Below are 12,200 nucleotides of genomic sequence, written 5' to 3'. Positions count from 1 at the left end.
GAAGGTCCAAGGGATACAGTAAACCTGAAGTGATGCATCGGAATCTAAAACTGGACTCAGGGGAGAGATTCAAATCATAGAAAGTTAGAGTGTCAGTCCTCTTGTACTTAAGTCGGCGTTGTGACTTTTGTATTAAATTCGGATGCAATTTCTGTGTTTCATCGTCCTTAAGAAGGTCCAAGGGATACAGTAAACCTGAAGTGAAGCATCGGAATCTAAAACTGGACTCACAGGAGAGGTTCAAATCATAAAAAGTTAGAGTGTCAATCTTCTTGTACTTATGTCGGCATTATGCCTTTTGTATTGAATTCGGATGCAATTTCTGTGTTTCATCGTCAATAAGTAGGTCCAAGGGATACAGTAAACCTGAAGTGAAGCATCGGAATCTAAAACTGGACACACATTAGAGGTTCAAATCATAGAGAGTTAGAGTGTCAGTCTTCTTTTACTTAAGTCGGCATTGTGCTTTTGTATTAAAATCGGATGCAATTTCTGTGTTTCATCGTCAATAAGATGATCCAAAGGATACATTAAACGTGAAGTGAAGCATCGGAATCTAAAACTGGACTGACAGGAGAGGTTCAAACGATAGAAAGTTAGAGTGTCAGTCCTCTTCTACCTAAGTCGGAATCGTGCCTTTTGTGCTAAACTCGGATGCTTTTTCTGTGTTTCATCGTCAAAAAGGTGGGCCAAGGGATACAGTAAACCTGAAGTGAAGCATCGGAATCTGAAACTGGACTCACAGGAGAGGTTCAAATCATAGAGAGTTACAGTGTCAGTCCTCCTGTACTTAAGTCGGCATTGTGCCTTTTTTCTTAAATTCGGATGACATTTCTGTGTTTCATCGTTAATAAGAAGGTCCAAGGGATACAGTAAACCTGAAGTGAAGCATCGGAATCTATAACTGGACTCACAGGAGAGGTTCAAATCATAGATAGTTAGAGTGTCAGTCCTCTTGTACTTGAGGCGGCATTGTGCCTTTTGTATTAAATTCGGATGCAATTTCTGTGTTTCATCGTCCTTAAGAAGGTCCAAGGGATACAGTAAACCTGGAGTGAAGCATCGGCATCAAAAACTGGACTCACGGGAGAGGTTCAAATCATAGAAAGTTAGAGTGGCAGTCCTCGTGTACTTAAGTCGGCATTGTGCCTTTTGTGTTAAATTGGGATGCAATTTCTGTGTTTCATCGTCAATAACATGGTCCAAGGGATACAGTAAACCTGAAGTGAAGCATCGGAATCTAAAACTGGACTCACAGCAGAGGTTCAAATCATAGAAAGTTAGAGTGTCAGTCCCCTTGTACTTAAGTCGGCATTGTGCCTCTTGTATTAATTCGGATGCAATTTCTGTGTTTCATCGTCAATAAGATGGTCCAAGGGATACATTAAACCTGCAGTGAAGCATCGGAATCTAAAACTGGACTCACAGGAGATGTTCAAATCATAGAAAGTTAGAGTGTCGGTCCACTTGTACTTAAGTCGGCATTGTGCCTCTTGTATTAATTCGGATGCAATTTCTGTGTTTCATCGTCAATAAGAACGTCCAAGGGATACAGTAAACCTGAAGTGAAGCATCGGAATCTAAAACTGGACTCACAGGAGAGTTTCAAACCATAGAAATTTAGTGTGTCAGTCCTCCTGTACTTAAGTCGGCATTGTGCCTTTTGAATAAAATTCGGATGCAATTTCTGTGTTTCATCGCCAATAAGATGGTCCAAGGGATATAGTAAACCAGGAGTGAAGAATCGGAATCTAAAACTGGACTCACAGGATAGGTTCAAATCATAGAATGTTAGAGTGTCAATCCTCTTGTACTTAAGTCGCCAATGTGCCTTGTGTATTAAATTCTGATGCAATTTCTGTGTTTCATCGTCAATAAGAAGGTCCAAGGTATACAGTAAACCTGAAGTGAAGCAACGGAAACTAAAATTGGACTCACAGGAGAGCTTCAAATCATAGAAAGTTGGAGTGTCAGTCCTCTTGTAATTAAGTCGGCATTGTGCCTTTTGTATTAAATTCGGATGCAATTTCTGTGTTTCATCGTCAATAAGAAGGTCCAAGAGATACAGTAAACCTGAAGTGAAGCGTCGGAACCTAAAACTGGACTCACAGGAGAGGTACAAATCATAGAAAGTTAGAGTGTCAGTTCTCTTGTACTAAAGTCGGCATTGTGCCTGTTGTATTAAACTCGGATGCAATTTTTGTGTTTCGTCGTCAATAAGAAGGTCCAAGGGATACAGTAAAAATGAAGTGAAGCATCGGAATCTAAAACTGGACTCACTGGAGAGGTTCAAATCATCCAAAATTAGAGTGTCAGTCCTCTTGTACTTAAGTCGGCCATGTGCCTTTTGTACTAAATTCGGATGCAATTTCTGTGTTTCATGGTCAATAAGAAGGACCAAGGGATACAGTATACCTGAAGTGAAGCATCGGAATCTAAAACTGGACTCACAGGAGAGATTCAAATCATAGAAAGTTAGAGTGTCAGTCCTCTTGTACTTAAGTCGGCATTGTGACTTTTGTATTAAATTCGGATGCAATTTCTGTGTTTCATCGTCCTTAAGAAGGTCCAAGGGATACAGTAAACCTGAAGTGAAGCATCGGAATCTAAAACTGGACTCACAGGAGAGTTTCAAATCATAGAAAGTTAGAGTGTCAATCCTCTTGTACTTACGTCGGCATTATGCCTTTTGTATTTAATTCGGATGCAATTTCTGTGTTTCATCGTCAATAAGTAGGTCCAAGGGATACAGTAAACCTGAAGTGAAGCATCGGAATCTAAAACTGGACACACATTAGAGGTTTAAATCATAGAAAGTTAGAGTGTCAGTCCTCTTCTACCTAAGTCGGAATCGTGCCTTTTGTGCTAAACTCGGATGCTTTTTCTGTGTTTCATCATCAAAAAGGTGGGCCAAGGGATACAGTAAACCTGAAGTGAAGCATCGGAATCTGAAACTGGACTCACAGGAGAGGTTCAAATCATAGAGATTTAGAGTGTCAGTCCTCCTGTACTTAAGTCGGCATTGTGCCTTTTGTCTTAAATTCGGATGACATTTCTGTGTTTCATCGTTAATAAGAAGGTCCAAGGGATACAGTAAACCTGAAGTGAAGCATCGGAATCTATAACTGGACTCACAGGAGAGGTTCAAATCATAGATAGTTAGAGTGTCAGTCCTCTTGTACTTGAGGCGGCATTGTGCCTTTTGTATTAAATTCGGATGCAATTTCTGTGTTTCATCGTCCTTAAGAAGGTCCAAGGGATACAGTAAACCTGGAGTGAAGCATCGGCATCAAAAACTGGCCTCACGGGAGAGGTTCAAATCATAGAAAGTTAGAGTGTCAGTCCTCGTGTACTTAAGTCGGCATTGTGCCTTTTATATTAAATTGGGATGCAATTTCTGTGTTTCATCGTCAATAACATGGTCCAAGGGATACAGTAAACCTGAAGTGAAGCATCGGAATCTAAAACTGGACTCACAGCAGAGGTTCAAATCATAGAAAGTTAGAGTGTCAGTCCCCTTGTACTTAAGTCGGCATTGTGCCTCTTGTATTAATTCGGATGCAATTTCTGTGTTTCATCGTCAATAAGATGGTCCAAGGGATACATTAAACCTGCAGTGAAGCATCGGAATCTAAAACTGGACTCACAGGAGATGTTCAAATCATAGAAAGTTAGAGTGTCGGTCCTCTTGTACTTAAGTCGGCATTGTGCCTCTTGCATTAAATTCGGATGCAATTTCTGTGTTTCATCGTCAATAAGAAGGTCCAAGGGATACAGTAAACCTGAAGTGAAACATCGGAATCTAAAACTGGACTCACAGGAGAGTTTCAAACCATAGAAATTTAGTGTGTCAGTCCTCCTGTACTTAAGTCGGCATTGTGCCTTTTGAATAAAATTCGGATGCAATTTCTGTGTTTCATCGCCAATAAGATGGTCCAAGGGATATAGTAAACCAGAAGTGAAGAATCGGAATCTAAAACTGGACTCACAGGATAGGTTCAAATCATAGAATGTTAGAGTGTCAATCCTCTTGTACTTAAGTCGGCAATGTGCCTTGTGTATTAAATTCGGATGCAATTTCTGTGTTTCATCGTCAATAAGAAGGTCCAAGGTATACAGTAAACCTGAAGTGAAGCAACGGAAACTAAAACTGGACTCACAGGAGAGCTTCAAATCATAGAAAGTTGGAGTGTCAGTCCTCTTGTAATTAAGTCGGCATTGTGCTTTTGTATTAAATTCGGATGCAATTTCTGTGTTTCATCGTCAATAAGAAGGTCCAAGAGATACAGTAAACCTGAAGTGAAGCGTCGGAACCTAAAACTGGACTCACAGGAGAGGTACAAATCATAGAAAGTTAGAGTGTCGGTCCTCTTGTACTTAAGTCGGCATTGTGCCTCTTGCATTAAATTCGGATGCAATTTCTGTGTTTCATCGTCAATAAGAAGGTCCAAGGGATACAGTAAACCTGAAGTGAAACATCGGAATCTAAAACTGGACTCACTGGAGAGGTTCAAATCATCCAAAATTAGAGTGTCAGTCCTCTTGTACTTAAGTCGGCCATGTGCCTTTTGTACTAAATTCGGATGCAATTTCTGTGTTTCATGGTCAATAAGAAGGACCAAGGGATACAGTATACCTGAAGTGAAGCATCGGAATCTAAAACTGGACTCACAGGAGAGGTTCAAACCATAAAAAGTTAGAGTGTCAGTCCTCTTCTACTTAAGACGGCATCGTGCCTTTTGTATTAAATTCGGATGCTTTTTCTGTGTTTCATCGTCAATAAGAAGGTCCAAGGGATATAGTAAACATGAAGTGAAGCATCGGAATCTAAAACTTGTCTCACAGGAGAGGTTCAAATCATAGAGAGTTAGAGTGTCAGTCCACTTTTACTTAAGTCGGCATTGTGCCTTTTGTATTAAATTCGGATGCAATTTCTGTGTTTCATCGTCAATAAGAAGATCCAAGGGATACATTAAACCTAAAGTGAAGCATCGGAATCTAAAACTGGACTCACAGGAGAGGTTCAAATCATAGAAAGTTAGAGTGTCTGTCCTCTTGCACTTAAGTCGGCATTGTGCCTTTTGTTTTAAATTTGGATGCAATTTCTGTGTTTCATCGTCAATAAGTAGGTCCAAGGGATACAGTAAAACGGAAGTGAAGCATCGGAATCTAAAACTGGACTCACAGTTGTGGTTCAATTCATAGAGGGTTAGAGTGTCAGTCCTCTTGTACTTAAGTTGGCATTGTGACTTTTGTATTAAATTCGGATGCAATTTTTGTGTTTCATCGTCAATAAGAGGGTCCAAGGGATACATTAAACCTGAAGTGAAGCATCGGAATCTAAAACTGGACTCACAGGAGAGGTTCAAATCATAGAAAGTTAGAGTGTGTGTCGTCTTGTACTTAAGTTGGCATTGTGCCTTTTGTTTTAAATTCGGGTGCAATATCTGAGTTTCATCGTCAATAAGAATTCCAAGGCATACAGTAAACCTGAAGTGAAACTTCGGTATCTAAATCTGGACTCACAGGAGAGGTTCAAATCGTAGAGTGTAAGAGTGTCAGTCCTCTTTTACTTAAGTCGGCATTGTGCCTTTTGTATGAAATTCGGATGCAATCTCTGTGTTTCATCGTCAATAGGAATGTCAAAGGGATACAGTAAACCTGAAGTGAAGCATCGTAATCTAAAACTGGACTCACAGGAGAGGTTCAAATCATAGAAAATTAGAGTGTCAGTTCTCTTGTACTTAAGTCGGCATTGAGCCTTTTGTATTCAATGCGGATGCAATTTCTGTGTTTCATCGTCAATAAGAAGGTCAAAAGGTTACAGGAAACGTGAAGTGAAGCATCGTAATTTAAAACTGGACTCACAGGAGAGGTTCAAATCATAGAAATTTACAGTGTCAGTCCTCTTGTACTTAAGTCTGCATTGTGCCTCTTGTACTAAATTCGGATGCAATTTCTGTGTTTCATCGTCAATAAGAAGGACCAAGGGATACAGTATATCTGAAATGAAGCATCGGAATCTAAAACTGGACTCACAGGAGAGGTTCAAATCATTGAGAGTTAGAGTGTCAGTCCTCTTGTACTTAAGTCGGCATTGTGCCTTTTGTATTAAATTCGGATGCAATTTCTGTGTTTCATCGTCAATAAGATGGTCCAAGGGATACAGTAAACCTGAAGTGAAGCATCAGAATCTAAAACTGGACTCACTGGAGAGGTTCAAATCATAGAAAGTTAGAGTGTCAGTGCTCTTGTACTTAAGTCGGCATTGTGCCTCTTGAATTAAATTCGGATGCAATTTCTGTGTTTCATCGTCAATAAGAAAGTCCAAGGGATACAGTAAACCTGAAAAGAAGGATGGGAATCTAAAACTGAACTCACAGGAGAGTTTCAATTCATCCTAAGTTAGAGTGTCAGTCCTCTTGTACTTTAGTCGGCATTGTGACTTTTGTATTAAATTCGGATGCAATGTCTGTCTTTCATCGTCAATAAGAAGGTACTAGGGATATAGTAAACCTGAAGTGAAGCATCGGAATCTAAAACTGGACTCACAGGAGAGTTTCAAATCATAGAAAGTTAGAGTGTCAGTCCTCTTGTACTTTAGTTGGCATTGTGCCTTTTGTATTAAATTCGGATGCAATTTCTGTGTTTCATCGTCCTTAAGATGGTCCTAGGGATACAGTAAACCTGAAGTGAAGCATTAGAATCTAAAACTGGACTCACTGGAGAGGTTCAAATCATAGAAAGTTAGGGTGACAGTCCTCTTGTACTTAAGTCTGCATTGTGCGTTTTGTATTCAATTTGGATGCAATTTCTGTGTTTCATCTTCAATAAGTAAATCCGAGGGATACAGTAAACCTAAAGTGAAGCATCGGAATCTAAAACTGCACTCACAGGAAAGGTTCAAATCATAGAAAGTTTGAGTGTCAGTCGTCTTGTACTTAAGTCGGCATTGTGGCATTTGTATTAAATTCGGATGCAATTTCTGTGTTTCATCGTCAATAAGAATACCAAGGGATACAGTAAACCTGAAGTGAAGCTTCGGTATCTAAAACTGGACTCACAGGAGTGGTTCAAATCATAGAACGTTAGAGTGTCAGTCCACTTGTACTTCAGTCGGCATTGTGCCTTTTGTATTAAATTCAGATGCAAGTTCTGTGTTTCATCGTCAATAAGAAGGTCCAAGGGATACAGTAAACATGAAGTGAAGCATCGGAATCTAAAACTGGACTCACAGTAGGGTTCAAATCATCCTAAGTTAGGGTGTCAATCCTCTTGTACTTAAGTCAGCATTGTGCCTTTTGTATTAAATTCGGATGCAATTTCTGTGTTTCATCGTCAATAATAAGGGCCAAGGGACACAGTATATCTGAAGTGAAGCATCGGAATCTAAAACTGGACTCACAGGAGAGGTTCAAACCATAGAAAGTTAGAATGTCAGTCCTCTTGTACTTAAGTCGGCATCGTGCCTTTTGTACTAAATTCGGATGCAATTTCTGTGTTTCATCGTCAATAAGAAGGACCAAGGGATACAGTATACCTGAAGTGAAGCATCGGAATCTAAAACTGGATTCACTGGAGAAGTTCAAATCATAGAAAGTTAGAGTGTCAGTCCTCTTGTACTTTAGTCGGCATTGTGCCTTTTGTATTAAATTCGGATGCAATTTCTGTGTTTCATCGTCCTTAAGATGGTCCTAGGGATACAGTAAACCTGAAGTGAAGCATTAGAATGTAAAACTGGACTCACTGGAGAGGTTCAAATCATAGAAAATTAGAGTGTCAGTCCCCTTCTACTTAAGTCGGCATTGTGCCTTATGTATTAAATTCGGATGTAATTTCTGTGTTTCATCGTCAATTTGAATGTCCAAGGGATACAGTAAACCTGATGTGAAGCATCGGAATCTATTACTGGACTCACAGGAGTGGTTCAAATCATAGAAACTTAGAGTGTCAGTCCACCTGTATTTCAGTCGGCATTGCGAATTTTGTATTAAATTCAGATGCAATTTCTGTGTTTCATCGTCAATAAGAATGTCCAAGGGATACAGTAAACCTGAAGTGAAGCATCGGAATCTAAAACTGGACTCACAGTAGGGTTCAAATCATCCTAAGTTAGAGTGTCAGTCCTCTTGTACTTAAGTCGGCATTGTGCCTTTTGTATTAAATTCGGATGCAATTTCTGTGTTTCATTGTCAATAAGAAGGTCCAAGGGCCACAGTATACTTGAAGTGAAGCATCGGAATCTAAAACTGGACTCACAAGTGAGGTTCAAACCATAGAAAGTTAGAATGTCAGTCCTCTTGTACTTAAGTCGGCATCGCGGATTTTGTACTACATTCGGATGCAATTTCTGTGTTTAATCGTCAATAAGAAGGTCCAAGGGATACAGTAAACCTGAAGTGAAGCATCGGAATCTAAAACTGGACTCACAGGAGAGGTTCAAATCATAGAGAGTTAGAGTGTCAGTCCTCTTGTACTTTAGTCGGCATTGTGCCTTTTGTATAAAATTCGGATGCAAATTCTGTGTTTCATCGTCAATAAGAAGGTCCAAGGGATTCATTAAACCTGAAGTGAAGCATCGGAATCTAAAACTGGACTGGCAGCAGAGGTTCAAATCATAGAAAGTTAGAGTGTCAGTCCTCTTGTACTTAAGTCGGTATTGTGCATTTTGTCTTAAATTCGGATGCAATTTCTGTGGTTCATCGTCAATAAAAAGGTCCAAGGGATGCAGTAAGCCTGAAGTGAAGCATCGGAATCTAAAACTGGACTCACAGGAGAGGTTCAAATCATAGAAAGTTAGAGTGTCAGTCCGCTTGTACTTAATTCGGCTTTGTGCCTTTTGTATTAAATTCGGATGCAATTTCTGTGTTTCATCGTCCTTAAGATGGTCTAAAGGATACAGTAAACCTAAAGTGAAGCATCGGAATCTGAAACTGGACTCACAGGAGAGGTTCAAATCATAGGAAGTTTGAGTGTAAGTCCTCTTGTACTTAAGTCGGCATTGTGCCTTCTGTATTAAATTCGGATGCATTTTCTGTGTTTCATCGTCAATAAGAAAGTTCAAGGGATACAGTAAACCTGAAGTGAAGCATCGGAATCTAAAACTGGACTCGCAGGATAGGTTCAAATCATAGAAAGGTAGAGTGTCAGTCCTCTTGTACTTTAGTCGGCATTGTGACTTTTGTATTAAATTCGGATGCAATTTCTGTCTTTCATCGTCAATAAGAAGGTACTAGGGATATAGTAAACCTGAAGTGAAGCATCGGAATCTAAAACTGGACTCACAGGAGAGTTTCAAATCATAGAAAGTTAGAGTGTCAGTCCTCTTGTACTTTAGTTGGCATTGTGCCTTTTGTATTAAATTCGGATGCAATTTCTGTGTTTCATCGTCCTTAAGATGGTCCTAGGGATACAGTAAACCTGAAGTGAAGCATTAGAATCTAAAACTGGACTCACTGGAGAGGTTCAAATCATAGAAAGTTAGGGTGACAGTCCTCTTGTACTTAAGTCTGCATTGTGCGTTTTGTATTCAATTTGGATGCAATTTCTGTGTTTCATCTTCAATAAGTAAATCCGAGGGAGACAGTAAACCTAAAGTGAAGCATCGGAATCTAAAACTGCACTCACAGGAAAGGTTCAAATCATAGAAAGTTTGAGTGTCAGTCGTCTTGTACTTAAGTCGGCATTGTGGCATTTGTATTAAATTCGGATGCAATTTCTGTGTTTCATCGTCAATAAGAATACCAAGGGATACAGTAAACCTGAAGTGAAGCTTCGGTATCTAAAACTGGACTCACAGGAGTGGTTCAAATCATAGAACGTTAGAGTGTCAGTCCACTTGTACTTCAGTCGGCATTGTGCCTTTTGTATTAAATTCAGATGCAAGTTCTGTGTTTCATCGTCAATAAGAAGGTCCAAGGGATACAGTAAACATGAAGTGAAGCATCGGAATCTAAAACTGGACTCACAGTAGGGTTCAAATCATCCTAAGTTAGGGTGTCAATCCTCTTGTACTTAAGTCAGCATTGTGCCTTTTGTATTAAATTCGGATGCAATTTCTGTGTTTCATCGTCAATAATAAGGGCCAAGGGACACAGTATATCTGAAGTGAAGCATCGGAATCTAAAACTGGACTCACAGGAGAGGTTCAAACCATAGAAAGTTAGAATGTCAGTCCTCTTGTACTTAAGTCGGCATCGTGCCTTTTGTACTAAATTCGGATGCAATTTCTGTGTTTCATCGTCAATAAGAAGGACCAAGGGATACAGTATACCTGAAGTGAAGCATCGGAATCTAAAACTGGATTCACTGGAGAAGTTCAAATCATAGAAAGTTAGAGTGTCAGTCCTCTTGTACTTTAGTCGGCATTGTGCCTTTTGTATTAAATTCGGATGCAATTTCTGTGTTTCATCGTCCTTAAGATGGTCCTAGGGATACAGTAAACCTGAAGTGAAGCATTAGAATGTAAAACTGGACTCACTGGAGAGGTTCAAATCATAGAAAATTAGAGTGTCAGTCCCCTTCTACTTAAGTCGGCATTGTGCCTTATGTATTAAATTCGGATGTAATTTCTGTGTTTCATCGTCAATTTGAATGTCCAAGGGATACAGTAAACCTGATGTGAAGCATCGGAATCTATTACTGGACTCACAGGAGTGGTTCAAATCATAGAAACTTAGAGTGTCAGTCCACCTGTATTTCAGTCGGCATTGCGAATTTTGTATTAAATTCAGATGCAATTTCTGTGTTTCATCGTCAATAAGAATGTCCAAGGGATACAGTAAACCTGAAGTGAAGCATCGGAATCTAAAACTGGACTCACAGTAGGGTTCAAATCATCCTAAGTTAGAGTGTCAGTCCTCTTGTACTTAAGTCGGCATTGTGCCTTTTGTATTAAATTCGGATGCAATTTCTGTGTTTCATTGTCAATAAGAAGGTCCAAGGGCCACAGTATACTTGAAGTGAAGCATCGGAATCTAAAACTGGACTCACAAGTGAGGTTCAAACCATAGAAAGTTAGAATGTCAGTCCTCTTGTACTTAAGTCGGCATCGCGGATTTTGTACTACATTCGGATGCAATTTCTGTGTTTAATCGTCAATAAGAAGGTCCAAGGGATACAGTAAACCTGAAGTGAAGCATCGGAATCTAAAACTGGACTCACAGGAGAGGTTCAAATCATAGAGAGTTAGAGTGTCAGTCCTCTTGTACTTTAGTCGGCATTGTGCCTTTTGTATAAAATTCGGATGCAAATTCTGTGTTTCATCGTCAATAAGAAGGTCCAAGGGATTCATTAAACCTGAAGTGAAGCATCGGAATCTAAAACTGGACTGGCAGCAGAGGTTCAAATCATAGAAAGTTAGAGTGTCAGTCCTCTTGTACTTAAGTCGGTATTGTGCATTTTGTCTTAAATTCGGATGCAATTTCTGTGGTTCATCGTCAATAAAAAGGTCCAAGGGATGCAGTAAGCCTGAAGTGAAGCATCGGAATCTAAAACTGGACTCACAGGAGAGGTTCAAATCATAGAAAGTTAGAGTGTCAGTCCGCTTGTACTTAATTCGGCTTTGTGCCTTTTGTATTAAATTCGGATGCAATTTCTGTGTTTCATCGTCCTTAAGATGGTCTAAAGGATACAGTAAACCTAAAGTGAAGCATCGGAATCTGAAACTGGACTCACAGGAGAGGTTCAAATCATAGGAAGTTTGAGTGTAAGTCCTCTTGTACTTAAGTCGGCATTGTGCCTTCTGTATTAAATTCGGATGCATTTTCTGTGTTTCATCGTCAATAAGAAAGTTCAAGGGATACAGTAAACCTGAAGTGAAGCATCGGAATCTAAAACTGGACTCGCAGGATAGGTTCAAATCATAGAAAGGTAGAGTGTCAGTCCTCTTGTACTTTAGTCGGCATTGTGACTTTTGTATTAAATTCGGATGCAATTTCTGTCTTTCATCGTCAATAAGAAGGTACTAGGGATATAGTAAACCTGAAGTGAAGCATCGGAATCTAAAACTGGACTCACAGGAGAGTTTCAAATCATAGAAAGTTAGAGTGTCAGTCCTCTTGTACTTTAGTTGGCATTGTGCCTTTTGTATTAAATTCGGATGCAATTTCTGTGTTTCATCGTCCTTAAGATGGTCCTAGGGATACAGTAAACCTGAAGTGAAGCATTAGAATCTAAAACTGGACTCACTGGAGAGGTTC

This window comes from Schistocerca americana, chromosome 10 (genome assembly GCF_021461395.2).
Source record: "Schistocerca americana isolate TAMUIC-IGC-003095 chromosome 10, iqSchAmer2.1, whole genome shotgun sequence".
Taxonomy (NCBI): Eukaryota; Metazoa; Arthropoda; class Insecta; order Orthoptera; family Acrididae; genus Schistocerca; species Schistocerca americana.
The sequence above is the reverse complement of the archived record's forward strand: the minus strand, read 5'-3'. Positions refer to the sequence as shown.